This window comes from Bos javanicus, chromosome 7, assembly GCF_032452875.1.
Source record: "Bos javanicus breed banteng chromosome 7, ARS-OSU_banteng_1.0, whole genome shotgun sequence".
NCBI lineage: Eukaryota > Metazoa > Chordata > Mammalia > Artiodactyla > Bovidae > Bos > Bos javanicus.
Window position 1 is genome coordinate 98,023,008 of NC_083874.1, and position 17,057 is coordinate 98,040,064.

The window sequence follows — 17,057 nt, forward strand, 5'->3', positions numbered from 1 at the left end:
TAAAGTAAATGAGACTTTAAATGATCAGTTAATTAGAATTAATATTACCAAAAGATGAAATTAAACTATTCTTGCCATAAAACACACCTACAGGGTGATTGTGACAAAAAGGCCCATTGGTTCCATCTACCAGTGACCCCAAGAAAAATAGTTTTATCTTATCCCAGCTTGGTGGCACAATTAATTATAAAAGGAGGAAAAAAGAAGTGTGGAACTTTTTAGAAAAAAAAAAAAAAAAGTAGCAAATATAGTAATTCCATTCAATAAGGATCAACTGCAAGCCTTTTACAAAGTAGTGATGATTGGCAAGTTGCCCTGATAGATCTCAGGGGTCAAATTTTGTTTCATTTGCCCTCAAGCCCCCACAGTAGTTAAAAGTTCAAAAATGTTAGATTGGCAGTTTGAGGATACCTGTGGAACTTTCCAACCGTATGTAGTTCCTATGCTCCCCTTTACCCTATGGGGGAGGGACGTGCTGTCTCAAATAGGAGATACTCAGAGAAGGGTTTTCTCAATTTTAGTTATCAACAGGTGGTACAATTAACAATACTTTATATATTGTTATAAATACGTAATATAAATATATTTGCCTAACTACAGTTTGCCTAATTAGGTATGGGTATAAATAAAACATAATAAAGGTATACCTAATTCTATTTATAGATCTATACTTACTTAATTTGTATATAAATCAATATATGTATTATATATATACTGTATAATTAAATGTATATTGCAGTAATATAATGTGTGTGGCTGATATTAATTGGTATAGATTGATGTGCTGTGATGATATATGTTCTGTATGCTGTATAATTATATATGTGTGACATGTATTATTACAGTACATTGGTTTGTGTTGGTTGGTATTGGCTGTGTGTGTGTTGTATTGCTGTAATATATATGAATTGATATATTAATTATAAGATTAGTTCAAGTATATTGATTTATATATATTGTATATCATGAAGTTTATACTTGTTGCCATATATAAATACATTTTGCATTTAGGTATATCTGTATATCAAAATGAGATAAGGAGGTTATACACTTATTATTTAAATTTATACGGAGACCTAAACTAAACATTAGACCTAAATTAACATATCTCTAAATTTATATTGTTAAAATGTAAATTTTAAAAATTAAATTGACAACTGCTTGATAATTCCTTTGCCCTAAAACCCCCATAGGTGTAATTGGGGTGGCCAGACAAAAAATTGGTTTTATAGCAAAACGGCCCCCTAGAGTGGGTCCATCTTTCCGCTCAAACTAAAAAAGTAGTGGCTTCTTATCCAGGATTGATAGCTACTTTGATATTAAAGGAAAAAAGTGGAACATTGAATTATTTGGTAAAGAGCCATCAGAAATTGTAATTCCATATAATAAGGAACAACTTGATGCTCTTCTAATGTTTGAAAATTGGCAGATTGCTATAGGAAACTATTTTGGTCAAAATTTTTGCATCATTTACCCTCGCATGTTTTGCTGAATTTTATATCCAGACATCCAGTTATTTTTTCTGTCAGATGTAAACAATCTCCTATTCCAAATGCTCAAATAGTTTTTACTGATGGGTCAGCAAACGGTAAAGCCTCCATAGTTACTAAAAATCACCAAAAGGTTTTAAAAACACGGGAAACTTCATCTCAAAGAGCTGAAATAACAGCAGTCATAGAGGCTTTTGCTATGTTTGCAGATGAGGAATTTAACCTTTATTCTGATTCTCAGTATATTGTCAGGTTGTTTCCACACATTGAAACTGCGGTTTTGCCTGAAAATAAAACTACCATATTTAATTTGTTAACTAAATTACAGCAACAAATTTGGAAAAGAAAGAAAATATTTTTCATTGGACACATTCGGGCTCATTCCGGATTGCCCGGCCCTTAAAATGCCTTTAATGATTTGGCTAACTTGTTAACCAGAAATACAGTGGCTACTGTGATTGAGGAGGCCAGAGCCTCTCACTCACTTCATCATCAATACGCTACTGCTTTAAGATATCAATTCCACATTCCCAGAGAGACTGCTCAAGAAATTGTGCGTTCTTGCTTATATTGCCCCACTGTTTATAATAGTCTACCTATGGGAGTTAATACTCGCGATCTCAAACCTAACGTACTCTGGCAAATGGATCTAACTCATGTTTCTTCATTTGGAAAACTGTCCACTGTTCTTTAACTGTAGACACCTTTTCTCATTTTATTATTGCAACTGCTCATACAGGGGAAGCAATTAAAGATGTAATACAACATCTCTTTACTTGTTTTTCATATTTGAGCCTGCTAAAAGCTCTGAAAACTGACAATGCTCCTGCGTCTAAGTCTTTTCAGGAATTTTGTATAAAGTTTCAAATTAAACATAATACAGGCATCCCTTATAATCCCCAGGGACAAGCCATTGTGGAAAGAGCACATCAAACATTAAAAATCCAAATTCAAAAACTAAAAGAAGGGGAGTTTAAGTATAGTTCTCCCCATCAAATCTTGCAACATGCTCTTTTCGTAATAAATATTCTAAATACTGATCTGGCTGGAACTACTGCAATGCTTCGTCATTGATGCCTGGAGCAATTAAATGCAAAACCATTAGTCAAATGGAAGGACCTTCTCTCAGGACAATGGAAGGGTCCTGACCCATTATTAACTAGCGGTCGAGGATGTGCTTGTATTTTTCCACAGGATGCAGATTCTCCAATTTAGATCCAGGACAGGTTGATTCGCCATGTTGCAGACCCCCAGACATCCAGTTCCCCCATTGCTTCGATCACAAAAGAGGAGCCCACCTGAAGGGGAGGCAAGATAAACATCGAGATCCCGGCGGGACCGACGGGGCTGCTGCAGCGCGAACTCCAACCAGAAAATAATTCTACTTACTCTGTTTTGGCTTGTCTACCCTCTCCTTATGTTTTTCTCTTTACCAATGATTCTGGAAAACTTAATGTACATGTGACTTTCACTGGTGGACCCAATGTAGTGACTTGTAAACAATGCATGCTCTCATCTTGTTTAAACCCTCAATATAATGTTTGCTCCTTTATAGTGTTACAATGTCCACCTTATCTTATGATGTAACCACTTATTGATATGTTAACTATAGTCTTGCTATGTTACAACAACTACAAGATTTAATGTGATCACGACGATTTGTGGGCTTTACTTATTTTAGGAATATCAGCTTTAATAGCAGCAATTACTTCTGTTACTGTGGCAGCAATATCATGGACTCAACAAGTGCATACTGCCCAATATGTTCATACCATGTCTAAAAATGTTTCTTTAACTCTAGCAACACAGAAAGTTATAGATAGAAAATTGGAGATGAGAGTAGAGGCCTTAGAAGAGGCAATAATGCATATTGGGACTGAGTTACAGGCTTTAAAAGTGAAAATGGCTCTGTCTTGCCACGCTGATTACCGGTGGATATGCGTGACATCTTTAAAGGTAAACGAGACAGATTATGAATGGGAAAAAATCAAAAATCGTATCTCAGGTGTTTGGAACAGCTCTGACATTGGCCTGGACTTAGGGAAAGTTCATAATCAAATACAGGCCCTGGAACACTGTCGACTGGATTTTACCACCGCTGGAGCAGCTAATGACTTTTTTCTCACCTTCTCTAACTTTATTTCTGGAAAAAACATTCTGTCTAATATCTTTAGTTCTAGTTGTGCTTCTCATAATCATTCTTCCTTGTATTGTCAGGATTCTTCGGCAGAACATTCAAAAGCTCGCGACTGAGCTGCATCTGGCTGTTTTAAGAAATAAAAAAGGGGGAGATGCCGGGAGCCGGCATATTGCATATTGAGTGCATATTGCATATTGAGTGCAGCACTTTTCAGGATCTGGAATAGCTCAACTGGAATTCTATCACTGCCGGTAGCCAGCGTGAGGAACTCCGCCCATGACAAAGGTCATGAGGAAGGAGGCTCGGCATACGCAAAGGCGGGATCGAGCTTCAGGAGTCCCCCTGGAAATTCTCGAGCATATACCCCCAAAACCAGAGTCTGCCTACTTTCTGCTTTGTGCTTTCACCTACACCTCTGACTTTACGGGGGGCTGTCCCCCACTACCTCTCTGAAAAAAGTTAGCTTACAGCTCCAGTTAATAATTCCTGGGTGTGACAGTGTTTAACCTACAAACTCCTTTGGAAATCCTCTAGCCTGCCTGAATAGGTTTTCCGGCCACATGTGATTGCTCAGAGCCTCCCAACTGTGAGAGGCAGGAGATGTTCTAAACTGTCTAAACACAGATTCTTTTGAGTAGTTAAAAGATTGATTAGAAATTGTATTGGTGAAGGGATTTTCACTTGTTGGGCCAATGTTTGCTGCTAAGTTTCCATATCCCTTACCTGCTGTGTCCCTGGCAGTGTATTGATTAATATAATTGGTGTAAGTAGTAGCTTTAATGTTTGTAACCTGGGACCCTTGAGTTAATTCTTTTTCTTGTTATAGCCCACCACACCTTTGCGCTGTAGGAATGCAACTTTATCTAATGCTTTTGGAGGGTGGCTCCTGACCAATCACCTTTAGAGAAAAATAAGTTTTCTGAAGAAAAGGTCTTAAAATGTTCACAGGCCTCCAGGCCAGAAGATAATGCAAATCACCTAAGCTTTTGCATATGATAAGTTTGCAGGAAGAAAGCCTGGTTTGCTGCAAGACTCTACCCCTTCCCCCATTATCCTCTATGCATAACTTAAGGTATAAAAACTACTTTGGAAAATAAAGTGCGGGCCTTGTTCACCGAAACTTGGTCTCACCATGTCATTCTTTCTCTTACCTTCTGGCTGAATTATTCAGCCTCTTTTCTTCACTGAATTTTCCTACTGAGCTATCCTCATTCTATTACTCTTTATATCCTTAATTAACGTTTAATTAAGCAATTGTTTCCTGATCTTCGCCTACGCCGTCTCTCCTTCGAATACCCTGGATCAGCCGGGGCTGGTCCCCGGCAAAAGTTCATCTTTTCATAGGGAGTTCTCTAAGCCCCAGTAGGATCTCAGAGTAGTGAGGCATACTGGTTCCCTTTGTTTCAGTATGTGCTCAAAACAGGGGTAGAGCTGCCCCTGAAAAAGTGAAGAATATGACAGCGTATTCTTCAAAAGGATCTCTTTTGCCCACAGTATAGCATTTCCCTTCCATCTCTAATTGGTTAACCTCGTCTTAAATTCTTTGAAGAATCTTCTATATCAGATACCAGGTGATTTTCTTTGGGGAAATGGTGATAGACAATATATGTACATCAGCAACAACTGCTTCATTTTCTTTTGGTGATAAAGTCTCTACTTGATTATAATATCTGTTGGCAAATCACATACACTGAAAGAAAGCGATTTTTGTTTTTTTACCATTATGTTAGGTCTATGAAATAAGTTCTTAGAAATGCCTGAAATTCTGGGACAGTAACATATTTCGGCTTTAAAAATAGCTACATGTACAAGTGCAGTTACTCTTTTCATTCTGTAAGGTGATAAAAATTCTCAGTCTTGGCATCTTTCTTTGGGATTGACATTAATGACGTCCATTTGCCATTTCTAAGGTTAACTTTCAAGGACTTCTGGAAATCGGTGCTGCTTTGACTTTTTAATGACTGAACTCTGCTCCAGGATAGAGCCAGAGGATTTTAGATTGGACTAGACCTGCACACTGGCCCTCGTGTGCTGGCTTTCAGAGTACCAGTAGTGACAAGACTGCTTGCACTAGGATGGGGCTAGGTCATGCTGAAATCCTAAGGAACCCTGAAAGCCTAGTTTATAGACTGGGTTACAGAAACAGACCTGAGTGACCAGGTCAGTTCCAGTTGCTGGATTATTTTTTACCTTGTGTAATTCTTTACTCTGGAGAAGTTTTTGAACTTTAAAAAGCTGCCTGTACGTGCAGGACTCAAGTATGCACTCGTCACCAGGTGTCTATAACCTGTATTTTAGCCTTGAGTGGTTGCCAGTGAGGCACACAGGGAGCTCTTTGCATGCTTTCCTCACCTTTGTCTCACCAGTCATACTCTCTGCAGTTGGTTCTAAAGTATGCAGCTTAGTTTCAAGGAAATATAGGGTTTTAGCTAGAGTTTTATAGTTTACTCACGTTGAAAGCTAACAATATTACCTAATTATAACTGAAAGACATAGATTCTATATACCTATCTTGCTATATATCAATAATATGTGTGTGTGTGTGTGTGTGTGTGTGTGTAAATTATATCTATGACTTAAAAGTTTGTGTTCAGGGCTTCTGAAGAGCAATTCATTACAGATTCTAATTCCTGTGAATAACTGAATTCCGGGAATTCTAGGAGAAAAGTTTGTCACTATAAAGCTTCACCCTGCTGTGACTGTCAGAAATAGGAAGAAAATGGGCAAAGCTCCTTTGAGTCCTCTAAGAAAGAGGTGGCATCTCCTTTGGAAGCATTTTAATAATGGTTCAGGGAGAAACCTGCCTCTGTTACACATAACTCTGACCTTAGACAAATGCTTTAGCTTTTCTGTTTCTATCTATAAAAAATGGCATGATACTGGTGTCCACCTCATATAACTATTGACAGCTTACGTTGAGTGAATTGGCAACTCATGTAGTTAAAGCAATGGGCTTTTCAGGAGGCTCAGTGGTAAAGAATCTGCCTGCCAATGTAGGAGACACAGGTTCAATCCCTGGGTCGGGAAGATCCTCTGGAGGAGGAAATGGCAGCCCACTCAAGAATTCTTGCTTGGAGAACCCCATGGACAGAGAAGCCTGGCAGGCTAAGGTCCATGAGGTTGTGAAGAGTTGGACACAGTTGAGCTACTGAGCATGCATGCGTACATAGTAAAACAATACTGAGATGCTATGTAACTTAAAAGAACTCTTGGCTAGAATTCTTATATCTGCATGAAAGGGCTTGGCGAGAACCTCATGAACCAGCCTCCAGTGGCACTACTGAGACAGCAACCCTGAGCAGTGCAAATGCCTATTCTTTGACTAAGTGAGATGCTTATGAATTGTTTTCACTCTGTAATTGAACACACCTTAGTTTTAGAAGCTTGAAATGTACCTTTCAAGGTTAGTCATTCACTTGCCTTGGAAATACCATTTTTGTTTATTTCATTCAGCCCAGGATGTCTGCTCTCTTCCATGTTCCTGGGCCCTCTCGGGTGGTCTTCCTCTCTCACGTATTCTGGTTCTCCTCAAGGTGGTCTCCAGTATGGAAGTAACTGAGTACAGCAGGGTGGTGGGGAGAGCTGTCTTGCTGTCAGTGCCTGCCCTGGGGGTTATGGATGCCCTTTGTACACCAACCCTGATTCCCACAGCTCTTGTCTTTCTCTCAGTACTAGTTATGTATGGTTGTTGCTTCTGAGGAACATCTTTCCTACCCATCAGCCCTCAGCCCTCACAAAAGCAGCTTATCTGATGCTCAGCCATCTTCTCAACCCCTTTCCAGCCTTAGCGTGTGTACCTTGAGTTGTCTGCTATGGAGCCCTTTCACCTTGAGCACAGCAATTCCATGGCAGGTGCATAGAAGCTCTTTTTGTTGTTGTTGCTGCTGCTGCTGTTTGTATTACCCTGTAGCTGCACAACTTTTGGCCTAGAATATTTATCAACCCTCCTGAGAATCCACCTGCAATGTGGGAGACTTGGGTTTGATCTCCGAGTTGGGAAGATCCCCTGGAGAAGGGAAAGGCTACCCCACTCCAGTGTTCTGGCCTGGAGAATCCCATGGACTGCAATCCATGGGGTCTCAAAGAGTCAGACACGACTGAGCGACTTTCACTTTCACTTCTACATTTTAGAGTTGAGCCAGAGAGACAGCAAAAGAGAGAGGAGTACCTTCTGTTTTTTGGATCCTTAGTTTTTTGAAGACTTTTTATCTTTTGCAGTATGTTTTAAAACTTTTTATTTTATATTGGAGTATAGCTGATTAACAATGTTGTGATAGTTTCAGGTGGACAGCGAGGGTACTCAGCCATCCATATACATGTATCCATTCTCCCCCAGACTCCCCTCCCATGCAGGCTGCCACATAACACTGAACAGAGGTCCCTGTTTTTTTTGTAATATTTTTATGAATATTTATTTTTAGAGTAAATATCACTTCTCCCTTTCTCTCTAGGCTTTTCCATAGTCTAGGAAGGGATTATTTTTATGTTGAAATGGAAACCTACCCTGATACTATATCATAAAGAAGTGAAGTGAAAGTCGCTCAGTCGTGTCTGATCTTTGTGACCCCATGGACAGTTGCCTGCCAGGCTCCTCTGTCCATGGGATTCTCCAGGCAAGAATACTGGAGTGGGTAGCCATTCCCTTCTCCAGGGGATCTTCCCAACCCTGAGATCAAACCCGGGTCTCCTGCATTGCAGGCGGGGAATCACCAAGAGTTTGATAGGACTGAGCAACTAATACTTTCATACTGTATCTCACCTCTGCTTTATTTTGTGGTCAGTATTTATATAACTACACTTTAGACCAGAAGTTGAGCTAATTACAGTCTATGGGCCAAGTTTGGCCCACTGTCTGTTTTTGTGACATTTTACTAACTATACTTACACTGATTTTATGCTACAGTGACAGAGTTAAACAGTTTTGATAGAAATCCTATGGCCCACAAAGCTTAAGGTATCTGCTATCTGGCTTTCTATGGAAAATATTTGTTGACTTCTGCTCTAGACCTCCAGGGTCTGATCTCATTTTCAAAGCCAAGAGATTTTGAAATTCACAGCAAATCTATTTAAATATTAAGTGCCTTCTCCTTTAAAATTTTTTTCAGTGAAATATGGTTGCTTTGCAATATTATTTTCTGCTGCATAGCAAAATAAATGTCATACGTATACATATATCCCCTCTTTTTCAAATTCTTTCAAATACTACACCTTCAGATGACTGGCTTGCTGTGAGTTTAAGACCTTTTTTTTTTGCAGTTAGTTAGCTTCTTTGTTCCAGCCTGTTCAGGCTTCCCCTTGAAACCACAAGTGCCACAAATTCAATGGATGGAGAACCACAGGAAATCAATAATATTTTTCAGAGAAAAACAACTATTTGGCTTAGGATCTCAAAAATGTCCTGCCATTGCTTGCTTATTTGCTTACTCACTGATTCGGTTATCTGTCATTAACATTTATTTAGCACGACATGCCAAACACTGTGCTAAGTCCAGAGATAGAAACAACACAAAACAAATACTTTCCTGATTTCAAGAAGTGTGAATCATTTTTTTCCCCCCTTCTCTTCATGTTGCAGGTAAACCACTAGGTTCTTTGAGTTGCACGAGGCACACTTTCAGGGCAGAGCCATCCAGGGTGAATTCAGTCATGGCCTTCTGGAAACATGCAAATCCTTGGCAAAGATAATATCAGAGGCCCTGGAAGGGAGCGGGTGGAGGGACGTGGTGGAGAATCTTTGAATGAAAGAAGGACGCATGGGGTTCAAAATGGGAGTGAATAGGTCTGCAGCCATGAGTTCTAAAGTCACAGGGAACTGAGTTCCACATGTGCTTATGGTTGGGGAGGGTGAAAGACCTGTGAAATGGTAACTCTGCGGATCTGCTCAAGAGGAAACTGGGCCTGGGAATACAGATGCCTGTATTCCCGGCACATGGAATACAAAGCTGAGGGCTGCTTAAGTGGGCACCGTGATACAGTGATGATTAAAGAGCCCCTCTTCCTTTTTTCCTCTTATCACTGCATAATTTTGGTGTGATCCTATAGGAATTCTGGTGTGACCATAAATGTGTGCAGGGCATTAATATCTGAAATTGAATTTCCTGCTGTTCTAGTTGGACAGGGCTAGGGTTCAAGTTTAATTAGTTGAATGAGATGCTAAAAGTGAATATTTCTGAAATATTTGAGCATATGGTTCACGATTTACATGCAGTGAAAATTTTCACTTCTCCAGTGATAGTGCTTTTGTTAAACACCTGATAGCCATTAGTTTGAGCAAACTCTGGGAGATAGTGAAGGACAGGGAAGCCTGGCATGTTACAATCCATGAGGCTGCAGAGTTGGACATGACTGAGCGACTGAAAAACAACAATCCCATTAGACATGTTCAATGAATTGCTCTTTAACATCCTATGTTACTGAATAATGCCACACAGAAAATAAGAGATTGGGTTGAGAATTTTTAAATTTTAATTGGAGGCTAATTACTTTACAGTATTGTGTGGTTTTTGCCATACATTGACATGAATCAGCCATGGCTGTACATGTGTCCTCCCATCCTGAACCCCCCTGCCCACCTCCCTCCCCACCCCATCCCTCTGGGTTGTCCCAGAACACCAGCTTTGGGTGCCCTGCTTCATGCATTGAAGTCACACTTGTCATCTATTTTACATATGGTAATATACATGTTTCAATGCTATTCTCTCAAATCATGGGTTGAGATTTTTAATCTAGGTGTGAGTATTTGTATAACCAGAATGCTTTCTCACATGACCTGGTAGAACTGGGGCTGAGTAGGTGGCTCAGGAAGCTTCCACCAGGAAGTGCCATTGGATTGCTGCAACCACAGATTTCAAAAGATTAAGTATTAAATTAGGTAATTGTTTCTTCTTGAAGGGTTTAATTTCTCCTATTTCTATATAAACACATTGTTGAATTTTTAAATATCTTGTTAAGGAAGGCAAGTAGTGGAAGAACTGAGGAAAGAAAATAATTTCTCAGGTATTCTGTCAGATACCTGATGAGTTTGGATCAAAGCCCCAAAATCTTTGAGTAGAGTGAATTACAGAAAATAATATGTGATTTCATTGCTTGCTGAATGATATTGCCTGGGGAAAGTGGGTTATACTTAGATGTACTAAATCATGGTCAGGTTTATATGCACCTCTGACCTATATTAACAAAGAATTTTCATGGATCTTGATATGGTATTGTAATGTACATAGTAAAAGAATGAGTGCTTTTTAAATAGCTTCAATATGGCATGTACCAGCAGAACTAATGAAAGCAGGGTTTTTTGAGGGCAATATTGCCAGGAATCTTTTGGATGCCGTCTTTGGCAATCTCTCACTTTTTAAAAAATGAATGTTTTCTTAGGGGAAAAAAACGGGAGAGTCTGTATTTCATCATACAGTATGACAATTCTTCAGTTACTTTCATAAGTGTGACAGCTAGTTGTCAAGCCAAAAAAATGACTGTAGGTTCCTTGAGTGCTCATACATTCAATCCTATCTGAAGTGCCAGAGTTTTGTGTATGCTTTGTCATAAATTTCTGGTAGTAAACATATATTCTTCCAACTGTCAGAGGCTAAGAATAGTTAAAACATAGGGTAGGATGTTGAATCTTTCATTAAACTTAGTCTTTCCTTCCAGTTGCTATCTTAGAATGAAATTAGATACATTTATGAAGAAACAGATTTCTATGTTTGTGTTCAAACTAGAATTTGAACTTTGATATGCCAGTGATTGTTCTAGGTAACATCATATTTCTAGATGGCTCAGTTCAGTTCACTCGCTCAGTCGTGTCTGACTCTGTGATCCCATGAACTGCATCACGCCAGGCCTCCCTGTCCATGACCAACTCCTGGAGTCTACCCAAACCTCTGTCCATCAAGTCAGTGATGCCATCCAACCATCTCATCCTCTGTCGTCCCCTTCTCCTCCTGCCCTCAATCTTTCCCAGAATCAGTGTCTTTAGACATCTTTAAATTTAGAATATCATTGTCCCAAGGAAATGGAGAGATTTTGTTCAACGTTTCTTACACTCAGGTCCACAGAGTTTTACATTTCTCCAGTCCTGAATGACCAGTTGAGTGACAATAACCCAAATTTTCTGATTCTTACCTCAATCAAAGTTGTCACATCACACTTTCCATATAAATATTTTCATACTCATTCTTAAGCTATCCAAGGATATTTACATGTACAGGAAATATTTCATAATGGGAAAATGATTTTTATGTTTTATAATCAGGAACAAATAGTTTCATTTAAGAGAAAGAATGAAAATTTGATAAGCTAAAATGTTTGTATTTGAAACATGATTTAACTTTGCAAGCTCAATTGGTTTAATTTTAACTGTTTGAATCAGGCCAAGTGAGGTTAATATTTACTAACTTGAAGGGCGAAGTTTTATGACATTATGTAATGGCTGGTTTCATCTGGCCACACATATCTGTACAAATGACAGAAACACGTGGATGAACCTGCAAAATTGGAAGGCAGCTAAGGAATGAGCAGGACAAAACTCGAAGCAGATTTTAATATACAATCCATACTGGTGCCTAGATGCTCTTTTATTTTCTCTGTTAAAAAAATAGATGTAGGTATATGAATAGTATGTTAAGCTAATTTAAAACTAGTGTATGAGGAAAAACAATGTGATAGCAAATTACATGTGAGTAAGACCCTTATTGTAAAATGATTTTTCTATAGTTCTAATAACTCATTCAGAACTCACTCAACATCCAGAAAACCAAGATCATGACATCCAGTCCCATCACTTCATGGCAAATAGATGGGGAAACAGTGGAAACAGTGGCTGATTTTATTTTTTTGGGCTCCAAAATCCCTGTGGATGGTGATTGCAGCCATGAAATTAAAAGATGCTTATTCCTTGGAAGAAAAGTTATGACCAACCTAGACAGCATATTAAAAAGCAGAGACATTATTTTGCTAACAAAGGTCCATCTAATCAAGGCTACAGGTTTTCCAGTAGTCATGTATGGATGTGAGAGTTGGACTATAAAGAAAGCTGAGTGCCAAAGAATTGATGCTTTTAAACTGTGGTGTTGGAGGAGACTCTTGAGAGTCCCTTGGACTGCAGGGAGATCCAACCAGTCCATCCTAAAGGAGATCAGCCCTGGGTGTTCATTGGAAGGACTGATGTTGAATCTGAGACTCCAATACTTTGGCCACCTCATGTAAAGAGCTGACTCATTTGAAAAGTCTCTGATTCTGGAAAAGATTGAGGGCAGGAAGAAAAGGGGATGAAAGAGGATGAGATGGTTGGATGGCATCACCGACTCAGTGGACATGAGTTTGGGTAGGCTTCGGGAGTTGGTGATAGACAGGGAGGCCTGGTGTGCTGCAGTTCACGGGGTTGCAAGAGTTGAACACAACTGAGCAACTGAACTGAATAACTCATCAATGAAAGGGAAATATTCGATACTCCTTATAGTCAGTTTGATTTTCAGTCCAAAACAAATGCTGATATAAGTGTTAGTAAATTAATTGTGTTGTTCTGATAGATTCTCAGTTAATGAAGTAAACATGACCGATGCCTGATGTAAACACGGTTAGATCATGCTAACCGGGTCACTTCTATCCTGATTTCAATGGATACCACAATTGCCTTTTAGTTAATATGGAAAATTTACATTGATATTTTAATATTCATGTTTGTCTAGCTTATCTAAATTAACTACTTAGGAAAAATTATTGCTTTATTGAGAAAACTCTCCAAACCTTATACTATTTTCATTAATTAGCAGATACCCATTTAAGCAGTATCAGATACTTACAGTTTTTTAAAAAATCTATAAATTGGACCAAAAAAAGCAAGCCAAGTCATCCTAAATATCCATTAGAATCATGACTCTTAAACACTATAAAAGTTTGTTATATTCTTAATAATCTTCTATAATATATCAGCTGCTTGTGTGAGGTCTAAGTGAAAATTGTGATGGGACATGAACTTGAAGATACAGTATAGTGAGGTTTGCATAGATTAACACTTTTGTAAGGGACTGGTTGGTTTGACATACCTAAAATTTTCATTTCCCCTGGATAAAAAGATATTTGTGTGAATATTTTATTGTTTAGGATATGTGTTGGCATTCTCTATGTGGGATAACCACCAACCAGATAGTCTGTGGTAATCTAGCAGAAAGGCAGCTGGACTCGACCTGCTTTATATATTGGCTTAGGAGCCATATGAAAGGCATTTGTTTTCTTTGCACTTGGAAAAGTGAAGACAAATATATCTAAGGTATAGCTCACACACTGCAGATGAGCACCCTGAGCTTTAATTCATCATATAAATAGTGGCAAAAGAATTTTAGTCACATTTACATGTTTGCTTATGTTGTATTTTAGGTAGATCACCTTCACAGCAAAACACCAACAAAATCATGGGGAAGAGCCCCAAGACCCCCAAATCTCAGTTATGTCAAATATTTTTCATTGAAAAATATATTGCAAATTGGATGATTGAATTCCAGAAGAAAATACTCTTCCAAGTTGCATCTGTGGCAAGTTTCTGCATAGTGATAAGTCTGTTTCACATGTTAGTAGTTATTAGCCATTATGCATAGGTAATAAGAAAGTAAAAGTGGTAACAGAAAATGTGGTACTATGGGAAATGGACTCCTGAGTTCTGGATCACAAATCATTTTTTTCACAATTCATCATTTATGTTAGAACCTCCATTAACTTTCAAGTTTGTGGAACCAATAATTTAAAAAGGATAACTGCATTTTTGTTGATGCCCTGATTTGTGAGGATCAATCAAATAGTGTTCTTAAACAAGGGAATGGAATTTAGGATAATTAGTCTTGGTTCTCTACTGTGGTATACATCAGAATTGCTTATGATGTAGGTTTTAAAAGTTAAGCAAAACACAAATTCTGAAGCAGTGGGTTTGGAATGAGGCTTGGGAATCTGTTTTTAACAAGCCGAAATCTCCAGTAATTGTGATATAGGTCATTCATAATTGAGAACTAAGTTCAAGAAGATGATTAGTACATTTAACGGCTCATGTTCCTTTATTGTCAGTTGCTTTAAGCTGTTTCACCCATTCTGCTTGCTTGTTTTATATAGATGCCAGGGCATCAGAAAATGAGAGATCCTGTCTTGTCCTGATTAAGAGAAGCATGCACTTGGGATAAAAGATATACAGGTGGCAGTTGAAAAACTTAAATTGATGAGCCATAGCTGAGAGAAAAGAAAATGGATTTGGGGATTAATGGGGCCTGTTTACTAATTCAAATTTTGATATGACTAACTTTGTGATCGTGTAAGTTATTTCGTTGAGCTAAACATCAGTTTTCTATTACCTGTATTTGTCAGAGTGATGCTAATTCTGTCATAGATAAGTCCTGAACTCTCATTGGACTTAACACACAAAAAATTATGATAAGGGAGGGTCTCCAAACAGTTATTCAGGGGCCTCATTGACAGTGTCTGCCATGTAAAGTGCAGACATCAGCGTGTGGTTCCCAAGGTCATGGACATATGGCTGGTAGTTGAAGAAAGAGAATGGAAGATCTTATAAATCCTGATGGTCTATGTATAAAAATAGAAAACATGAATAGAGTTCTCTGAATGACCTATAATAAACTGGCCTGAGTGACTCATTCTAGTCTTTATCTGCCTTGCATGTTACCCTTGATACTATCTTCATGAGATGGACCTTTCTAATCAATTGAATGAAAATGAAGAGAGGAGAAAAGCAAGAGAAAGCTGCAACTTGAAGCCTACAAGTTTTCATGAGACAGAAGGGTATGAAGTTGGAGATACCTTCTTGGTAGTAATGTGTATGATTTGATGTTGAGAGGCAATAGGAAGATTTTATGTATTCACTTCCATAAACATAATCAACACTAAAGTAATGTTTGAAGTAACTGAAAATCAAAGATATCAGATAGGGAATGAGTGCAAAGGGTCAAAGATCCTAGGAAGGAGTAGCAGTTAAGGGGTAGGGAGAGGAAGAGGAGGCAAATGAGTTATAGAGACAAATTCTGGAAAGAAGATAACGACAAGGGGGATGCAGTGTACAGAAGGTCTATTAGAGAGCCGGGGAAAAGGCTTGGTTTTGACAAGGAAGAGATTAGTGGTGATCACCATCAATGTGTTTTATTATGGTATTGAGGTAGAAACCTGACTGTAAAGGAGATAAGAATAAATTGTTTCAGATGTGTAGAAAGGCTGGGACTATAGATTGTCCTTTGAGGGGATGATGTTGAAGGAAATGAAAGAAATGGCACAGAAGACTAACAAGGAGAGGGTGTAAGAGTTTATTATGAAACATCAGATTTCAATAGGTAAGAAACTGAAGCCATAGATGTATGAGAAATTTTAATTCTTTAAATATATAATCCAAATTTAAGTACCCATCTCACCTGGCTGAGGTGGGGAGGTTTTGATCTCAGTTATTATGGAATTTCTTCCTCCATGTCCCCAAGGTTGAGCAAAGATCCCCAAGTGGGGACAAGATGTTTTGCTGGTGTTAGACATTCTCATTTCTGGTGTCCAGCATCTCTAAATGATCCAAACATTATCCTGTGAGTTCCTGATGTTCCGTCCTAAGGCTTTCAGAGAATGGGAAGTGAGTCTCTGTATCTCTTTCTTCTTCCCTGGAGACCTGCTCACAGCAGGCCTGCTTGCAGCTTTGAGGAAGTCTCCCCACATGTACCTCCTCAACACCCTCTTCCCTTTCTCTCCCTCTTTGGGGAACATAATATAAGCATTTCAAGACAAGAGTACCCTTTCCTATCAAAGAACTCGTTTCTGCCCTGCAAGGACAGAGAAAATCTAAGGCACAAAAAATACAAATGAAATGGGACTACTAAGAGGGGAGAAGGCAATGGCACCCCACTCCAGTACTTTTGCCTGGAGAATCCCATGGACGGAGGGGCCTGGTGGGCTGCAGTCCATGGGGTCGCTAAGAGTTGGACACGACTGAGCGACTTCACTTTCGCTTTTCACTTTCATGCTTTGGAGGAGGAAATGGCAACCCACTCCAGAGTTCTTGCCTGGAGAATCCCAGGGACCGGGGAGCCTGGTAGGCTGCCCGCTATGGGGTTGCACAGAGTCGGACATGACTGAAGTGACTTAGCAGCAGCAAGAGGGTAAACACAAATCAGTGACTTCTCATCACATTTATGGCAAATTTTGTTCTAAAAAAAAAATCAAAAGGATTTCAAAGGGGAAGTGGAGACTGGATGTGCATGATAAATTGTTAACACCAAAAGCATGTCATGGCTTACGTGCCATCACTGTTGTGGCCCTTCTCAGCTTCTTTAGTGGGGAATAGCCCTTTGTTGAGCAGTAGGATACCACTCACTGTGTTTTGAGCTCTCTTTCTTAGTTGGCTGAGAGGTAAGATACTGCTTTATGAAAATAATAACTAGAAAAATAAAGCATTCTATTGA